This window comes from Cotesia glomerata, linkage group LG1 (assembly GCF_020080835.1).
Source record: "Cotesia glomerata isolate CgM1 linkage group LG1, MPM_Cglom_v2.3, whole genome shotgun sequence".
Taxonomy (NCBI): domain Eukaryota; kingdom Metazoa; phylum Arthropoda; class Insecta; order Hymenoptera; family Braconidae; genus Cotesia; species Cotesia glomerata.
Genome location: NC_058158.1, coordinates 17874398 through 17893792, shown reverse-complemented (window position 1 = coordinate 17893792; position 19395 = coordinate 17874398). Strand labels below are relative to the sequence as shown.

The window sequence follows — 19395 nt, the reverse complement described above, 5'->3', positions numbered from 1 at the left end:
ATCTTGTGCCCTTCTTGTCCGCACCTGATGCAAAGCTTCGACCGGTCCACCTTGCTTCTGCACTGGGATCCATGATGTCCGAAATGCCAGCATTTAAAGCATTGAATAAGTCTCTTCGTTGCTCTTATTCGGAAATTAACCCAACCAATCCGGATTTTGCTACTTCCATCCAGTAGTTTCTGTGCTGTTGCTGCTGGTAGAATTACTATGGCAATTTGAGTACCTCTACAGGCCTTACGGATCTTGAATGCCTCTAGTGGTATCTCACAGCCATCTCCAGCTTCCTTTTGTAGGGCACCCTGGATGTCGTCCTTCGTTGTGTCATCATCGACGTCTCGGATCTTAATTACCTCCTGTGGTCCTTTGCAGGTTACTCTTGCGTCTTCTTTCAGTATGTCTGCAATGGTTTTTCTCAATGTTTGGCCTTTGTCGGTGTTCTTCCTCGAAAGAGTTATCTGCATATCTCCAGCATTGGTCTTATGGATCTTCTCTACCGTACTCTGGACCTGATCATCAGGGACGTCCTGTTTTATTCGGCGCAGGATCTCGGCGTACTTTGCTTTCTCTGTCAGCCGGATGATGAGGGCATCTGGTCTGATCCATTTCCGCGGTTTCTTTCGCTTGGGTTCAGATCAGGGCTCCTTTGTCATCTGTTTTGAGAGAACCTCTTTCTTCTATCGATTTAGCTCTTTCTTGGACTGAACTTTTTGCCAAACCGACGCTTTTTCCTGTTAGTCGCTTTGTACTGCCGCTCCTTGCAGAGGGCTTTTCTTCAAATCCTTTTTTTTCACGACTTGGCTGATTGCTGGGTCAGGAGAAGGTCGATCTTTTCTCTTACCTGACTTGCTGCTGGCTTTACTTTTGTCTTCCGCGACTGATTCACCGTCACCTTCGGCATCGGTGTCCATTGCTTCGTCAGTCACGACGACAGCCTGACAGGCTTTCTCTGGTGTAGCATAGGAAATGCGTTGCAATGATGAGCGCCACTCCTCGTCCAGCTTCTCAAACCTTTGAAGGGCGTTAGCTACACCAGTCGTCTTGGCCTTTATCTCTTTGTGAATGTTGACCTTTGGTTGGACGAAATCATTCAACTCACAGATCAGCTTTTCAAGGCGTTTGAGCGCTTGCGAACGCTTCATTTCAGCGCTTACGTCAATCGCTGCTTGTTGGGCATGTTGCCCGTTTCCATTCTTGTTTGTTTCCTGTAAATTACTTATGCTTTTTTGATTTATCAGCGCATCGTACGGAGTGGAGCGGGTTGTCATAACTAGGAACGGGTGTACCCTCGGAGATAGTACTCCTACCCCAGTACCCTGAGGCCTAGTCGACACTTAGCCAGTCCCGGAATACACGGACGGACTAGACTCGCTCGAAGCGGTGAAGATTTCGATCTCGAGCACTCACTGCGTACTCCCTGATCAAGGCCCGAGTTGGCTGGCTCCTGATCTACTGCTGTAACATACACCTCGGCAGAGCAAGCTCACATCAGCCGTGGCCTGCGTCGTCGGAAACTACGACACAGGTTCCGGACACTCCCAGTAGGTTACAACAGAGAACGATCTTCTTCTTGCTAGGTCAGTTAGTATGACCAACCCATTAAGGGGAGTTTTGTCCACGGGAGCATATTTTATTTAGCTCCTACTCTCTGTACCTTGTCAACTAAGAGACTCAGTGTCATCCAAGGACAGCGAGCGTTCTCCCATCCACTCGTGGAGACGCGCCCGGTAGCAGTATTTCTTCTGCCCCGAGTGTGTGTGTGTGTGTGTGTGTGTGTGTGTGTGTGTGTGTATGTGTGTAAATCTCTCATAACTTTTGAACGGCTTATCCAATTGAATTGAAATAAGCGGCGTTCTAAAGAGTTCTATTGCGCTTAAATTTCCAATACTAGTTCGAAAAATTTGAGTCGATAAATTTTGAGAAATCTCAAAAATAAAATTTTCAAAAATCCATTTTTTTGGAGTAACTTTTAAGCGCTCTACTAATCGATTTCAAAAACTGATTAGCTGTTAACCTCAAAAAACCACAGTGATCGTTACTAGTGTAGTCAAAATCGGTTGATTCGTTCATGAGATATCGTTGTTAAAAAAAATTAGAAAAAATGTTTTAACTTCCTACTAAGAAAATTGAAAATTTTCAAAAGTCGGGAAGGTATTGGTTTTACCTTGTTTATCGAAAATCGAGTTCTTAACAAAAGTTGTTTTAGATCCTAGGAAGTCTGCCCGAATGTTTCCACGATGATGTCCGTACGCCTGTATGTGTGTGTGTGTGTGTGTGTGTTTGTGTGTATGTGTGTTTTTTTTTCCTTAGGGAGGGGGGGGGGGAATTCTTTTTACGGATTCTAAGCATAGCTGTTTGGCCTGGATATGTGGCGATTCGACGCAGCGTCATACTAAAACTCGACGCTGACGCCCCTACCCACTAAACCCTAAACCCCTTTCTCTTCTATCCTCTGATCCCCTATGGTACCGCCGTAAGGCATTTCTTCGCGAGGGGAGGAATCAGCTGCCGCTCTTTCTTCTGGTGGCTAAGATGTTATTTCTTCCTTCTAGATTTCGTCTTTCGCTCTTTTCCTCTCAATGGATCACAACTCTGTAAGCACTTTTGTAGCAAAAGTGCTTGTGGCGTTCCAGGCAGCTTCTGACGGCAACATTGCTTCTACTATTGACTCTGGTTGGGTTCTCTTTTACAGAATCTTCTCTAACTCATCGCGCTGTTGGTTGCAACGTGGACACACAAAGAAAACATGCTCCGCATCTTGACCCCTGGACAGGACGGGCACTCTGGTGTGTGTGTGTTTTTTTTTTTTTTTTTTTTTTTCCCTTAGGGGGGAGAATCCTTCTTACGGATTCTAGGCATAGCTGTTCGGCCTGGATATGTGGCGACTCGACGCAGCGTCATACTAAAACTCGACGCTAACGCCCCTACCCACTAAACCCTAAACCCCTTTTCTTCTTTCCTCTAATCCCTCATGGAAACCGCCGTCAGGCATTACTTCGTGAGGGGAGGATCTAGCTACTGCTATTCCTTCTGGTGGCTAAGGTGTTATTTTTCCTTCCTTCTAGTTTCTGTCATTTGCCCTTTTTCTTTCAATGGAACGCAGCTCTGTAAGCACTTCGGTGGTAAACGTGCTTGTGGCGTTCCAGGCAGCTTCGGATGACAGCATTTCTTCTACTATTGACTCTGGTGTGATTTTCTTGTTCAGGATCTTCTCTAACTCATCACGCTGTGGGTTAAAACGAGGGCACTCAAAGAAAACGTGCTCCGCATTTTCAGCAACTCTTGGGCAAGACGGACACTCTGGGGAATTATCGTGCTTAAAGCGATAAAGGTACTCCCGGAAACAGCTGTGTCCTGACAACATCTGGGTCAGATAGTAGTTGGCCTCGCCGTGATTCCGGTTAAGCCAAACGTCAATCCTTGGTATCAGACGGCATGTCCATCTTCCTGTTGTCGCGGCGTCCCACTGCGATTGCCATCGTGCGATGCTGTTCTGCCGTTCTTTAGCTCTGAGTTCCTCGGCACTTTGTGCGGTTGTCCTCTTTCGTTGGTAAAGGTTACGTCTTTCCTCAGCTAGGACTCTGAGCGGCAAAATTCCGGAAATGACACACACTGCTTCCTCTGATATTGTTCGAAAGGCGCTGGCTACTCTTAGCGCGCTCAGTCGGTAAACTGGACATGCTTTCCTCCATGATTCTTGGATCTCAAGTGCGTCGGCCCAAATGGATATACCATATGTGAGGACCGATGTAACTACTGATGATAGCAATGACTTCCTTGTCTGCTTCGGGCCACCGATGTTGGGCATCAATTGTACTAGGTTGGCTACTACTGCTGATGCTTTGGTGGTCACGTGTTCAACTTGTTGTTTAAAGTTAAGTCGGGCATCGAGCATCACTCCCAGATATCGAATGAATGGTTGAGATGTGATTTCTTGGTCTCCGACGTTTAGATTGATCGTTTCCACCACTTTTCTGCTAGTGATAAGTACAGCCTCGGTCTTCTGTTTAGCCAGTTGTAAATTTACTGTGTCCATCCACTGGTTAATTCGCTCAAAGGTGATAGCGAACATATGTTTTATCTCATCAAGATGCTTGGCGACTATTACTACGGCTACGTCGTCCGCGTACGCTACCAGTTTGACGTTTCTTGGTAGTTTCAGTCTCAGCAATCCGTTGTACATGACATTCCAGAGAAGTGGACCGAGAACAGAACCCTGCGGTACACCTCCAGTAACATCATACTCCTTTGGACCATTCTTCGTGTCATATCTCAGGACTCTATCTGTGAAGTAGCTAACGACTATCCTTCGTAGGTATCCTGGTACGTTTATCTCTTGAAGGTCTTGCATGATGCAATCCCAGTTGGCGGAGTTGAAAGCATTTTTTATGTCTAAAGTTTCCACCAGGCAATATTTCTTCGTTCCCCCCTTCCATCTGGTACCGGCGATTGCGTCTTTGGCTATACCGACAACCAGGTTGATCGCGTCCAGGGTTGATCGTCCTTTCCGAAATCCGTACTGATTATCTGCCAAGAGTGGATCGACAACTGCTTCTATCCTTTGGTGGATTATACGTTCTAGTATCTTACCGGCTGTATCCAGCATGCAGAGTGGACGATAAGATGACGGTTCTTCCGGTGGTGTGTGTGTGTGTGTATGTGTATGTGTGTGTGTGTGTGTGTGTGTGTGTGTGTGTGTGTGTGTGTGTGTGTGTGTGTGTGTGTGTACGGCCGTATGTAAACCTTTCATAACATTTGATCGGTTTGACCGATTTTATTGCGGTTGGCACTATTCGAAAGAGCTTGACCAAACTTAGATTCTAACCACAATTTTTTGCATCGATTCGAACCAGTAGATTTTGAGAAATCTCAAAAAACTGAAAAAAAATTTTTTTTAAGAACCAGAGATGGATTACCACTAAAAGCGCCATTGCGTAGACCAGCGGAGAGGCAACCACTGAGACCACCAGTGTCAGCGAGCGAACGACTCAGGAGAGTTCAAGAGCCAGGACAAGTGACAGTGACAGAGGAGAGAGACCACACACCCTCCAGAGAACGAGAGCGGTCTAGTCAACGTAGTGCTACAGGAAGAAGTGGAGATAAGGTGCACGAGACTCAGCACAAGAGTAACTCCAAGTCGGCTAATTCGTTATGCTGGAATTGCCATAAGAAGGGTCACCCCTACAGGCACTGTCCCGCGGAGAGGACCATCTTTTGCCAGATGTGCGGCAGAGCCAACGAGACCACCCGCACCTGCCCACATTGCAGTGAAAAATGGAGAGCGATGGGTCCATACAGAAAAGAGTACGGAGGAAACGTCCCACGGGTTCAGCTGACAAAAGCGCCAAGACGAAGTGAGGGACAGAGGTCACCAAGAGACCGACGTTGAGAACCTCGATCCACGAGTTATAGATATTTTAGATATAGTTACAGTTAAGTCTAGCACTTGCTACTGATACAGCTTGAGAAATAACACCTCGCCAAGGCGACGTGAATACAGTATGGCCTATGGCCATATTTCTAGAAAAGTTAACGAAAAATAAAATGCTACAGGCGATTATTAAATCGCAAAATAATTTTTCTCTGCGAGATGCAAGACTTGCAGCGAATCAGCTACGAACAACAAGTTGATACAAAAGAATGCAGCGAATCAGCTACGAACAACAAGCTGATATAAAAGAAGGCAGCGAACCAGCTACGACCACCAAGCTGAGACAAGAGAATACAGCGACACAATATAGAAGATAAACATCAAAGCAGTTCAAGTTAATCAGTTCAAGACAAACAATTCAAGTTAAACAGTTCGAGTCAAGCAGTTCAAGTTAATCGATTCGAGTTAAACAGTTCGAGTTTTGTTGTAAGCAGTCCAAGTAAATCAGTTCAAGTAATAGAGGTTGGCCAGTGATTGAGAGAGAGTCGATTCAACACCATCAACGTTGAAGTAGAGGATAACACCATCGTATCGAAAAGCACCCCCAGGAGGAGAGGAGTTGTGACGTTATTTTTTCGACCGGGATCTATTTAAAATGAACGTCACTAGCGCCAACGGATTTTTTTGTGATTTTAAGTCGATATTCCAAGGCCAAAAATTTATAGAAAATAATTGAGAGGATTAAAAGTGAGTCTTTAGCGAACCTTCAGTGAGTTCTTAGCGAGTCTTTAGTGAGTAGAGTCCGAGTGTAGATGCCGAGTAACGAGGAGCTACAGTTTTAGTGTGAATTTAGAGAGTTACAGTTACAGTCGAGCTTTTGAGATTTTTGAAATTAGAGTCAGTTTTAGAGTCAAGTTTTTGGAAAATATAGAGGTCAAGTTATTTATGGGTTTTATTGAGTTATTTTGAGTTTGTGGGTTTTGAATTTTTAGTTTTGAGTTTTGAATTGTAAGTTTTGAGTTATTGAGTTTGGAGGTTGCAGAGTATGTGGGTAAATCAGCGTTACCGAGGAGCGGGACTATAAGTCACCTGGTTTCGTTTGATGTGAGACGTTGGTCTAACCCTTTGAGACTTCCGGGTGGAATGCCTAGGTCTGGTTGAGCCGCCAGCGCTCCAATGTAGAGGAACATGACGAAAGCATATGGGATCAGTTTGAGTTACGTTTACGTTTACGGTTTTCGTTAAGTTTTTGTAACGTTTAAGTTACGTTTTTGATATTTTAATTTTGAGTTTAAGTTACGTTTTGAGTTACGTTTTTGGTTTCGATCCCAGGAGTCGTCAGTTCCCGGAGAGCATCCACTAAAGGAATATCCGTACTCCGAGCCTCAATTGTTTGATTTAGAGATTAAAATGTTTATGGGGATTAATTGAATATAGAAATTTTAGTTGGGAGTGAGTCACGTTTAAGAATACTTGAGTTTTAGATTTTGTTAAAGATAGTTGGATTTTAGATTTTGTTAAAGAGAGTTGAGTCTTAGACCTCGTAGAGGACAGTCGAGTTGGGGAGTCGCCTCTGATCACTTCAAGTGATCGGATGTGCGTATTATTGCAGCTACAGGTTAAGAGTTTAGTCTCTTGCATTTTAGTTTACGTTACAGAAATGAATATAGTTATGAGGTTTATTTAAGTTAGTATAAAAAGTTACTCAGCATCGGCATTGCTTATATCAGGTATGATTTTAGTTTATTTATTGTAATTTGAGCGTTAATAATTTAGTTTTTGGTCTTGAGATATCGGATAGTCTCGTTTATCGTAAACTTTTGTATTATAAAGAATTTAGAGTTTTGTTGATAGATTTAATTGAGATTGTTATTCGAGTCATTAAGATTTATTTATTTATTTGTTTTATTTTATAAGAATAAGGTACTGTAACTTGGCTATAGCGTTGATATTGTTAGCTATATCGTTCTAGTAATTTTATATGGATTTGAGATTAAGTTTGTTAATTAAGTTTACCGTTTACTGAATAAATACCGATTTTGTTTTAATGATAAATTTTTAGTGTTGCGTATAAAATTATTACAATTATGGATCCTCTCTCCACAAACCAGCACACTGAGCGACCCCGAGGTATTCCGTTGTCTTTCTGATTTTTGGTCTTTATTTTGTTAAGTTTTCTGTATTTTCGATTTAGTTTACGTTTTAGCTAGTTTGATAATTTCTAGCGAATAAAAATTATCTAATTACGTTTGAGTTTAAGTTTGAGTTCTGATATTGTTTGAGTTTGCGTTTAAGTTTAGCTAGTTTGAGAATTCCTAGCGAATAAAAATTCTTTACGTTCCGTGTTCACTAGTTTGGTAATTCTAGTGATTAAAAATTACCTGGCGCCCTATTTTATCGAGACTAGAGCCCAAGAATCAGAAAGATAACGAAGTATAATCCAGATTTTATTTTTAGAATTAAGTTTAGTTAAGTTCCCGTATACCCCCCTTGAAAGTTTGGTTATAATACATACATACAGACATAGTGACACCCTCGCGGGAATAGTCAGGGAAGCTTCCTAGGACCTCAAAACGTCGAGATCTGATGAAAACTCGATTTTCGAAAACGGGGTGAAAACAATAACTTCCCGATTTTTAAAAATTTTCCATTTTCTTAGCGGGAAGTTAAAAATATTGTTGAAAATTACTTTTATGACAATTTTAGAATACTTTCCTAAAAATTTTAAGACACTATTATGAATTTTAGGACAGATTTATGACAATGTTAGGATACTCTTATGACATTTTTATGATCTTTTATGAAAATTTTATAAAAATTTTACGACCCTTTCCTGACAACTTTGAGAAACTTTTTTGACAATTTTAGGACACTTTTATGAATTTTAGGATACTTTTATGACAATTTTGGGACACTTATGAATTTGAGGATACTTTTATGACAACTTGAAGCAAATTTTAGTATACTTTTATGATAATTTCAGGATACTTTTAGGACACTTTTATGAATTATAGGATACTTTTATGACAATTTTAGGATAATTTTTTGACAACTTTGAAAATTTTAGGACACTTCTTTGACAATTTTAGGATACTTTTATGACAATTTAAGAACAGTTTTCTCAATTTTAGGATACTTTTATGAAAATTTTAGGATACTTTTAAGACAATTTTAGGATACGTTTATGACAATTTTATGACAATTATGGTACTTTTATGACAATTTCAAGGTACTTTTACGACAATCTTAGGATACTTTTATGCCAATTTTATGACACTTTTATAACAATTTTAGGACACTTTCATGTCAATTTTATAATTGTCATGAAGAGTTGTCATAAAAATGTCCAAAAATTGTCAAAGTTGTCATACAATTGTCAAAAAATTATCCTAAAATTGTCATAAAACTGTCCTAGAATTCTCATAAAAGGGTCCTAAAATTTTTATAAAATTTTCATAAAAGATCATAAAAGATCATAAAATTGTCATAAAAACGTCATAAGAGTATCCTAACATTGTCATAAATCTGTCCTAAAATTCATAATAGTGTCCTAAAATTTTCAAGAAAGTATCTTAAAATTGTCATAAAAGTAATTTTTGACAATATTTTTTTTCTGGTCAATATCAACAATATTTTTCTAAAATCTAAATTTCATTTCGGATTGGTCTCATAAATTTGTCATAATATATCCTAAATTCCGTCACGTTTAGGGATTCTAAGCTTATGACAATTTTAGGACAAATTTTTTTTTACACAAGAGTGATTTAAGTTGATTTTTCGTATTTATAAATAAATATTATAACTTTTTAAACAGTTCGATGTTTGAGGCTTGATAACTACGAAATGGTTCTCCATACGCATATTTTTATTAAAGAAATTTTTATAGATCGTTAAATTTCCTACAAGAATATGTATCTGTCATAGCTATAAAATGTTTTGTTGTTGACTAGCAAAATTCAAAATTAAAAAAAAAATTTTTTCCATGTTATTTAAATAGAATAAAAAATTAATTACAGCCACTTCTATACACTAATATTAAGGGCTGAGATTTTCACGATGTCTTTGATTAGGGATACTGTGAAGAATTTTCAATGTTCTTCGAAAAAAAAAAAATAGTGTTTTTTTGAAATACTCTAATGGGGATAGATAGAGGAGTGTTTAAAAAATGTGTGAAGGAGAGGGAAGAAGAAAATGGGAGGTGGAGGGCAAGAGATAGGATGAGGGGAGGGATAGGTACATGAAGAGATTTGAGGCATATCAAGCTAGCAGTGGCAGAGCCCATCTTGGACGGTCATTATTATTGTTTTTTCGGAATCTAAATACGCAACAATATTTTAAATAGAGCAAATAAGTAGCAACAAATTTAGCATCACAAATAAATTTTGTAAAAATTAGAAAAACGGTTGACCCTAAAGGCCATCCCTGCAACTTCCTGCTAATTCCATATCTTACCGCTTAAAATTGCACTTATGATGTTTCTGAGCACTTCGTGCTCAAAAATAGAATTTAGGTGTTATTTTGAGCTCTCCAAGTTCAAAAAAATAGTTTTTACTTTCCGCTAAGAAAATTAAAAATTTTCAAAAATCGAGAAGTTATTGGTTTCACCCCGTTTTTTGAAACTCGAGTTCTCATTAGATCTTGACGTTTTGAGGTCCTAGGAAGCTTCCCTGAATGTTTTCGCGATGATGTCCGTATGTCTGTATTTATGTGTGTGTGTGTGTGTGTGTGTGTGTGTGTGTGTGTGTGTGTATGTGTGTGTGTATGTGTTGCCGTATGTAAACCTCTAACAACTTTTGAACGGCTCGACCGATTTCATCACGGTTGGCGACATTCAAAAGGGCTTGACTAAACTTAAATTATGAGTACCATTGGGACCGATTTGAACCAGTAGATTTTGAGAAATCTAAAAAAAACTGAAAAAAAAAAATTTTTTGAAATGTGGTTTTTTAGAATTACTTTTAAATGGCTTTACTGATCAATTCCAAAATCTAATCAGCTCTTAAGGTTCAAAAACTACGTTGACCACCGCAATTCCGGTCACAATCGGTTGATTCGTTCGTGAGTTATCGTTGTCGAAAAAAAACCGAAAAAAGTGTTTTTTTTCGGAATTTCTTTTCGAAATTCCTGGCTCGATCGATTCAAACTTGAAAATTCTTTATAAAGCTTTAAAAACTGCAACGTATGCTGCCAACCGCGTGAAAATCGGTTCATTCATTCAAAATTTATTGCTGTTTGAAAATTAAAAAAATTGTGTTTTATGAAACTGCCATGAGTGTTTTGAGCTCGAAGAGCTCAAAATGACACAAAAATCATTTTTTTGAGCTCAAAGAGCTCAAAAACGTAATGTGTAACTTTAAGCGCTTAAGATCATATAGTACATTCTGTTGTCGGTAATTCAGTCTGGACTAGTGATAACAAATTCCAATTGAATGTGTCGGATTTTTTTTTTTGAAACACATAAAATGAACTGAAGGTTATCAGGCTGACTGTCAATACTCCCAACACTGTTCAAAAAAATTAAACTATAGTTTATTTACTATAATAAATGAAATTTTTTGTTGATAATTAGTTTTCCATCCAAACCTAGCTGCATTTCAATAATTCTGTCTAATAAGTTATCTAAACTAAAGTAAAGATTAATCAAAATATTAAATTTATCTCAAAGATTATATTGGTTATAAGTTTATTAGTAATTTCTTTATAGTAAAGTTTATTTACTTTAATATGTGATAGGCTCGGAGATAAGGCAGTTTTACGCGCGAACTCTACCTATTTATTTATCATTTTGTTATTTTTTTTCAATAATTAAACTTAAAAATAGAAGAATCAATTTACGAAAGACTATTATTAACATACTCCTGCCAAGTTTAATGATTTTTTGTTCAAAAATTACTTGGTCAAAAAGGGTCTCAGTATTTTGTCCAAAATTTGAATATTCTCTGTCCTACATGTTCTTAAGTACAAAATGAGCGGGAAGTTGCAGGGATGGCCTTTAGAGTCAACCGTCATCCTAACTTTTTTTTATGCTTTTGAGCTCTTCGAGCTCAAAAGTCTGATAGCCGTTTAATAAAACACTATTTTCTAAATTTTCAAACTGCAATAACTTTTGAATGAATAAACCGCTTTTTACGCAGTTAGCGGTGTTCGACGCAATTTCTCAAGCTTCACAGATAATCTCTAAATTAAATTTGATCAAACTAAGAACCTAGGGGTAATTCCGAAAAAGAACTGTTTTAGCTTTTCTTTCGTCAACGATAACTCACGAACGAGCTAACCGATTTTGACAGGCTTGGTGGTGATCAACGTGATCAATTAACCGCTTAGATAATTAATTATTAATCAAAAATAACGTCTCTTTATTTGTAAGAGAGAGAAAGAGCGCCAGTGTCCAGTAAAATATGTGCCAAACAAAGACACAACTAACTATATGACTAACTTGTTTCTATAGCTAACGTAGTCACACATATTTACTTACACATTCACACGTGCAAGCATCTTCGTTGGAACGCACTTGACTTGACACTAGTGCTCTCTCTCTAACGCATAAAAAGACGTTATTTTAATTAATAATTAATTATCTATGCGTCTGATTAAAAAATGGCTAAGGACTTTTCGTCTCAGAATTATTTTGTTTATCAGATGCTACAATGGCGTCCGTTACTTCTGGGACACTCTGTGTATATATATATATATATATATATATATATATATATATATATATATATATATATATATATATATATATATATTAAACAGTTTCGGGCTTAGAGGACACTCTTGTTTCACTCCTTTTCCTGTTCAAAACGCTTCCGAGATTTCTCCTCTTACTCTCACTTGACACCTTGTTTCTGTGTATATCACAGTTACGTTCTCAGAATTTCGCCTAAAATTGTTTTTTTTTTTTTTAATTTTATAAATATTATATTTTAAATAAAGTTATCTCATTTAATTCTCTGAATGCACATTGAGAGATATCCGTTGATTCGCTGGTGACTTGATCAGCAGCTTAGTAACAGAAATCTCGCGATAAGGTATCGGCAGAGAGTTACCGCGGCCGTGGATAGTCCAAACATCTTGCGTCAGCATGGGACCCGGGCCTCGATGACTCAAGGAGTAACCTGAGCTGCAAACATGGCTGAAATACTGTTTATAAAAACATATCAGGAGCTAATTCAAGTCAGTAGATGCACGGACTTTCTTGAGCACAGAGCTTTGTCCAATTTGAACTTCTCCAGATCCTTAATCCGATAAAACTCATTACATTGAACACGCTTTCAAAATACACTTATTACGATCACTTGAACCGTCTAAGCCCATAATCTCCAACGAGGAGCCAGAAGTATCGCGAGTGCCAGTAAAGTGTACCGCTGACGTACTTCGAGGCAATTATTCGCCCAGGTCACCATCTCCGTCGCTGCAAGAACCATCGAGCACCGGACCACTAATCCCGGAAAATCATCCCGTCTTTTGGACGTCCTTGGGTACTCAAGGCCATCAATCGTCCGGAATATTTTCAACCACCAGGTGAAACAATTCCTTTTCACGATCCACGGTACGGCTAATACTCTGAGAAGTACTTTTTCCGCACTGGATTTGACAGCTACCCTACATTTGAAGCCAGGAGGCTTGCACAAAAGAGTATTATTTGGGCAGAATTATGGGGTCGATAATGATGGGTCATTAAATTATTCTTAATATAAAAGTAAGTTCATCTGTGACGGCACGCCGGGGGTCAATAGATAACTCAACGATGTCAAACCTGAATTTTAATCCCTAGTTCTTAATTGAATTATTATTTTAAATTTAAAATCGTCGCTAATAATTGAGAGGCGTACTTAAATAATTTTCAGAAATTTGAGAATATAACAATCACTCTTATTTGTTCAATTAATCCCTTCTCCACTCCCATCTTTTCCATTGCATCCAGCATGATTCCCCTATCTAGGTTGTCAAACGCTCCCTTCAGGTTTAAAAATATATATTACGCTGCCTTTTCTCTTATTCTTATACTCCTATCAATGGCCTGCCTTAGGATAAATATATTATCCTGACATCCTGTCCCCCTTCTAAATCCTGCCTGATTTTCTATCCAACCTTTTTTGCTCTCTACTGACTTTATTACCCTCTCATTCAATATTTCCGCGTATACCTTATAACCGTGTTTGTTAGCGTAATCTCCATCTAGTTTTTAAGCTGTCTTTCTCCCCCTTTGTTGAGACCGGTGTAATGATTCTCTCTCTCCAGTCCTCCGGAAAATACTCTCCTCTCCATACCTATTTTGATAATCTCTCTCAGCCTCTTTCTGATATTGCCCCTACCATTTACCCATGCCTCATTCCCATCACTCCCCCCACTTTGCTCTTTTTTAATCTCGAACCTTTGTATAACATTTTCTTTTTTCTTCCAATCTCTACCAATGAATTCTCATGTGTCTCATTTATTTATAATCTTCCTTATTTTGCTTGCCATCTTTTCTTCCCATTTTTTCCTTTACTTTTCTTTCAGGTTTCAATATTTTTTTCTTAGTTTTTTTAATGTCTCCACTCCCCTCCTTTTCGTTCCCTCCTTGTCCAGTCTCCTCAATCTCTTGCACTCCTCGTTCCACCATTCTTCTCTTCCTTTTTCTTTCAACTGTCTTTTTTTAATCACCATACACTCTTTCACTTCCTTTTTTTATCGCTATTTACTTCTCCTCCCCAACCTTTTCCAGCCAGTTGAACTTTTCCTCTCTTTCTTCAAATGTCTTTCTCTCTTTTTCTCCCCAAGACTGCATCATTCTGTGTTATATTCTTTTCGTCTCTTCAATCTTTCTCAAATCTCCTTCTTCTCTCCTTATCACTGCTATAATCGATTGGTGGTCCGATGCCAGTATAAGTCCTTCATCAAATTTTTCCACTTTTCTCAAAGTCTCAACGTTAGTTACTGCGTAGTCAATAACTGTGTAACGGAGTGATCATTACCCGGTAAATTGCCCTATTTCGGTACCCAGTTATTTATCGACAGGTCACAGTGCGCTGTGATCTAAAGCTCGTTTAGAGTTAGTAAGAAAGGCCCCAAGGTGGAGAAGCTGGCGTAGTGGTAGTGGGCAGAGCAGAGGAAGCAAGAAAGGAAGAACAAAATTTGGTAAGACTCATTGTGACTGAGTGGCTCGACTGGACGACACGCAAATTTTTCTAAATTAGCCAGCTAAGTTAATTATTTTTATTATGCTTGCCCAATGTGGAACGAAGCAATAACATTTTGTTAATTTAATGCTTGCTAGGCCGAATGCCAGCTTAGTTAGATTAACTTTAACTTGTGATAATTTCTAACGCTGATTTGCGGTTACAGGGGTTATAAATATCCAGAGAGCGAGTGATGGTGACCATAGTTTTGCCGCCAAATTGAGACTACCTCACCCAGGGAGAATTCACACCAGTACCCGGAGACGAGGAGTTGCAGCTCACCGAGGGAGTACAAATCAAATTATAAAGAAACTCCAGGTACAGATAATGAGTTAATTATCTCTCGGGTCTGCAGCGTCAGCCAGGCAACATGTCGGCTAAAGGTCACCGCCATTTCGTGCTCAGTCACAATCGTAGTTTTTTAAGTATCAATTTTTAGTATCAAAATTAGAAAAATTATAAAACAATTAATTAATAATACCAGGACTAGTTTCGGGTTATTGATTAATTTTGTTTAAGGAAAATAATTTGTCTTTGTCACTTCTTATTTTACACATAGGCCTTTCTGGGTTAGTAATACCAGGAATTTAATTCGGGTTATTAATTCCAGATTCTTATGTCATGTATAAAATTTATTTATTGATAATCGTCGAATAATAATTTGGCTTAAGCCAGAAAAATGAAATTAAGTAAACCGCTAAATTAAAATTATTCAAGAGAAAAATTTATTCAACACTAAAATCATTTTAAGAAATTATTTGGCGCATTACTGAGTATTTGTCATAATTTAAATAAAGCTGCAGTCAGGAATTATCATTAAAATCAGTATAATATTAAGATAAACCATTTAGTTCAAAGTAGAAAATAAAACTTGTTAAAGTTCGTCAGAGAAAAAAATTACACCAAAAACTAGCGACAGAGACGCAAGACCGAGAGAGAGAGTCGGCCATCTTGTCCCGCGCGGAAACGCTGAGTAGAGGACACTCAAGGTCAAAACAAAAGTCTTAATTCGTTTAAAATAAAATAAACTCAAGTAAAATAAATTTTAATTTTCAAGAGACATAAAATAAAATATAATAGAATAATCTTTTGTCATAATTTCACATTTACAATGAAAATAAAATTTAGTAAAATTTACCGCTGATAAATGGATTGATTAAAATGGCTCAGATTAAATAAATAATTTGGATTAAGTAAAAATAATTAAGGGAAAATTTAAGTTTACTTAACTATCGGAATTTATTTAATCCAGACTAAAATAAAGATTAAAATTTATTTAGTAAATTCTCGGACATAACAATTAGGATTAATTCAAGATACGAAGACCTCTTGTTTTAGATATTTATTGTCGTAATATTAAGAACACGGCAGTAAATTAATATTTAGTAATTAGAAAAAAAGATAATTAGTAAATAAAAAATTGTTAATTTGGAAACAATATTGGAAATTGTGTTATTAGTCGGTAATAATTTGTTGTTATTGGAATATAGTGTGGTTGTGTGTGAGTAAAGAGACTATCTCGGTTTCATGGTATACTTCTCTGGCTTCGGTGTAGTTCTCTTAGAGTAGCGTAAAGTTTGGGAGACAGCGTGCACTGTGTGGACAGCGTGTGCAGTAACGTGAGGGTCCAGCGCAGTGATGCGAGAGTCAGTGAGACCGCGTGAACTAAGTTAGAGTAACGTGAGGGTCCAGGGGACAGCGCGAAGTAGATAGAGTAGTGTGAGTCCAGTAGACATCGGGTACTGCAGCCATGCGAGGGTCTAGCTGGACAGCGCGAAATATACCGTATGAGAGTGGGGTGTGAATGTGTAATTATTCTTTCTATGGAATTTTATTAATTGTTATATTGGCCATTATTTCAATTGTAAAAAAGGATTGGAAAATATGTAATTTTGTAAAACGAATTTCTGTGTTTAAATTTTGGTTCCTTTCAGCAATCTCTCACGACCCTGACCTATTACTCCATGTTCTTGTCCAGTTTTTGGATACTGAGTCCAAAAATCCAGTGGCACCCTTAAGAGTAAAAGGGGCGACCAAGGGAAACAAAACACTCCGTTTCAACTGAGTTTGTCTCTCCTCTGTTGAAGGTCCAGCTTCCTTCCTCCTTCCCTTCTTTGTTTCCGTTCAAAATAATCTATCCTTTTCTGTCTAGCAACTCCAGCATATTATTTCCTGCTTTATTTACTTTCTTATCTTCTGACTATCTCACCCTTCCCTCGTTTAGTCCTTCTATACTTTCTTCTCTGCCCGTTCTTGCATTCCAGTCTCCTCCTATAATTATGTTTCCCTCATTTTCTTCTTTCAACCACCCTTCCAATTTTTCTAGTAAGACTTCCATATCTTCCCATCTATTTACAACTGCATCCCTATTATGCCCTCCTTCTTTCTAGCCATCTCCTCATTATCAATTTCTTTTCTTATTACCATGATCATTCCTTTTCTCACCCTATCTCTTTTTTTCTTTCTCGATGACACTATATATTTCCATCTCCACTCCTTATGCAGTTTCTTCTTTATTTTTGGCCAGTCTTTCTCCTCCACCCACGTCTCCATCAATCCTACTACTTCAAATTCCGATAAATATTCCCAGAAATCTTTGTCTTTATTTCTCAGCCCCGCCACATTCCAGAAAATTATCCTTATACCCCTACCCTTTTTCTTTGTCTTCTACTCCCTTGACCCTCCCCCCTCTGTAGCGCCCACTATTTTTTTTTTCGCTGTCCCACATTTTCAATTCCCCGTCAACCCACATCTTCCAAACCGTAGTTTCACATTTTTGCGCCCTCTGCTTTTGCCTATCTGGCTCTTCTGCATAATTCCTTCTGCTCTTTCCTCTCTTTTTTGTTCTGTTATTCTCTATGAATACTTTTTTCCCTTTAAGCTTCCTTTTCTTCTCCATTATTTCTTTTATCTTTCCCCAATTTTTCATTTTTACCCAGACCATTTTTTTATCCTCTTTTCCCCTTATAATTATGAGAAAAAATCTATTACTCACGATTGGTAATGACTTGGGTAGATTTTCATAGATGGAATATGATATTAGATTCAAAAAATTGACAAAATTTCAAAATCTGTAAAAAATAGCATATAAAGAAGAGGTACGAAACCATATTTTTGAATTTCAGACTGTCGTTCATTTGTATCGAATTTTTTTAATAGTGGTTATTTAACTTCCCGCTAAAAAAAATCGAAGATTTTCAAAAATTGGGAAGTTACTGTTTTCACCCCGTTTTTCGAAAATTGAGATTTCATGAGATCTCAAAGTTTAGATGTCCTAGGAAGCTTTCCTGACTATTCTCGCGTGAGTGTCACGATATCTGTACGTATGTATGTATGTATGTATGCATGTATGTAAACTTCTTATAACTTTTGAACGGCTTGACCGATTTAATCGCGGTTGGTGCCATTCGAAAGGGCTTGACTGAACTTAGATTTTAAATACACGTTGGAACGATTCGGATCGTGTGTGTGTGTGTGTGAGTATTTGACTCGCTTATAACTTTTGAACGACTAAACCGATCGGAAGAGAATTTTATGTTAACGGTAACCATCCCTATTTTGTAGCTTCTACTATCCAGGATGGTTATTAATTTTTACAAAGTTAAGATGATTAATGCAACTTTCCGGCGATTGTGATTAGTACAATCAGTATATGAGGCATTCCACGCCAAATCGACCACTTTTGACCTTGACCACTTTTGATTTGGCTGAAAGTTTACCATCCTTTTCTACCCTATCAAAAACGTCTCTCATAATTTATTCAAATTTTTTCACCCAACCAAAAAAAAGTTATGAATTTTTCAAAAAAACTGCTTTTTTATTTTTAAATTGCCATCACTTTTTCAAAAATTGACTTATCGGAACCTTTTTTTTCAAAATTTTTGTTATTAAATGATTTTTTTGGAAAAAAATTATTCCAACCTATCTTCATAGTTATTTTTAAAATTTTCCGAAAAAACTGCGAATTTCTTGATGAATACCATTCTTAGTTTATTTTTTCTTTTTTTATAGGAAACTTTGACATTTTCTAAAAATATCCTAAAATTTTTAGAAAGGTGTTTTTTCGATCTTTTTTTTTTCAATTAAAAAAAAAATTTTTTTTTTTAGTCGTATTTTTCACAACACCGGTCCAAAAATTTCCGGGAATCCTTTTCTTTCCCCATTCCAAAAATTTTCTTTCCCCATTCCAAAGGGAAGGGGAAAGAAAATTGAAAAACAATTGTTTTTTTTTTTATTTATTGCTTAGTGAATGGTGGGCATTGAAATGAACAATTCTCCGATACTCTAAGTTTTATGGTTAAAACGGTTTCATCAAATGGTTTAATACATGATTATAATATCTCAAATGCATTAACTCTTAAACTGATAAAAACATTTAGCTTAGCTAAGCACGAAAATGTTCTTTAACAATATTATTTCTGATGATGGCACTCAATTAATTTCTTTTTAATGTAGAGGATTCATTGGTGGCATAAACTATCATTTCTCGAAGACGATTAGAGTAATTTGAAAATATTTTTGGACCTTCGCAAGGATTAAAAATTTAAAAAGCAATTCTGAGAAGCTAATCTGGTCAACTTTTAGTTCTATATTTTTTGATGTTTTTTAATTTACTTTGTTTTCAAAAAAATTGAATTTCGAGATGATTAACATGTTTAACTTTTGGTTCTATCCTTTTTCTTATTTTTTGAGGATTCCAAGAAATTTTTGGACCAGTGTTATGAAAAAAAAAGACTAAAATTTTTGTTTTTTATTTTCAATTGAAAAAAAAATAGAAATCGAAAAACACCCCTCTGAAAATTTCAGGATATTTGTAGAAAATATCAAAGTTTCCTATGAAAAAAAAAAAAAAAAAATAAAATA

At 37.3% G+C, this 19395-nt stretch overlaps 1 long non-coding RNA gene across 1 annotated transcript; it reads right to left on the bottom strand.

Annotated features, from left to right (window-relative positions):
• Positions 1 to 991: 991 nt before the first annotated feature.
• Positions 992 to 18360, bottom strand: LOC123260020. The gene is made up of 3 exons (XR_006508367.1): positions 18199 to 18360; positions 12637 to 12639; positions 992 to 1001 (listed from the first exon to the last, which is right to left on the bottom strand). It is a non-coding gene; the product is annotated as an uncharacterized LOC123260020 (long non-coding RNA).
• Positions 18361 to 19395: the final 1035 nt, after the last annotated feature.